The sequence below is a fragment of the Hakea prostrata genome, unplaced genomic scaffold, assembly GCF_041222555.1.
Source record: "Hakea prostrata isolate BN-2017 unplaced genomic scaffold, UWA_Hpros_2 contig_25, whole genome shotgun sequence".
Taxonomy (NCBI): domain Eukaryota; kingdom Viridiplantae; phylum Streptophyta; class Magnoliopsida; order Proteales; family Proteaceae; genus Hakea; species Hakea prostrata.
This window is the reverse complement of record NW_028291144.1, coordinates 247,945-248,977: the sequence shown is the minus strand read 5'-3', so window position 1 is coordinate 248,977 and position 1,033 is coordinate 247,945.

The window sequence follows — 1,033 nt, the reverse complement described above, 5'->3', positions numbered from 1 at the left end:
GTTAGGCGCAAGAGGTTGCGACTAGACCAAGACCTGTATGGTGTTGAGATGGACATACGTTCTATTGTATATAGAGTGCTCCACCATAGCACGTATATCATACTATGTGTGCTTAGCGATCATTGGAAATGAGAGGATGGATCCTGCTCCTCTCATTGTGTGAGTCCTGGACCTTATGGTCCATTATTGTTCTTAGTGACTTTCGACGATATCATGAAACGAAGGATTGATGTGGCTACTTTGGGGTGTTACCTATGGTCATGATAGATTCAATTAAAGGGGCACTACCGGGAAAGGAGTCAATCCTAAGTGTAGTGATGGTCTGGGGCTAAAGGAAAGGTTTGATTCAACTGCGCCCTAAAAGTGTTTGCTGGCGCCAACTATATGTGTTACAGTAGTGAACATTTTAAGGACAAGAAGGTGATCTCTCAGAGGGATCGAGATACCTTCACTCTGGTGAGTTTGAATAAACCTAGGACGCTGTGTTATACTAATGCTTATTTGATATGTTTCCATGAGTTGATGTGCCATTCTGGCCTTCTGGGAAGGTTTCTAGTTTGGGGCTCACGCGTGTAGGTATATCACTGGTCGCACAACCCATTTTGCCAGTATGACTTGTGGATATTAGTGTCTGGGACACAGGTGGTCTATGTATCTGGGATACATAGTGAAGAGATCAATATATATGTATATCTGGGATATACATGTGTGTCTGGGACACAAGAGGTCTATGTATCTGGGATACATAGCAGAGAGATTGAATATGTATATCTGGGATATACATGTGTGTCTGGGACACAAGAGGTCTATGTATCTGGGATACATAGTAGAGAGATTGAATGTGTATATCTGGGATATACATGTGTGTCTGGGACACATTGAAAGATTAACATTTGCCCTTGTGCAAGTGGGAGCTGTTTGAATTTATTAATATAATTAATAAATTAAATGCCCAAGGGCAGATTTGGAAACTCACTATTAGGGCGGTTACAAAATAGGGTTATATATTTTGGTAACTACCGCATAATTGAGT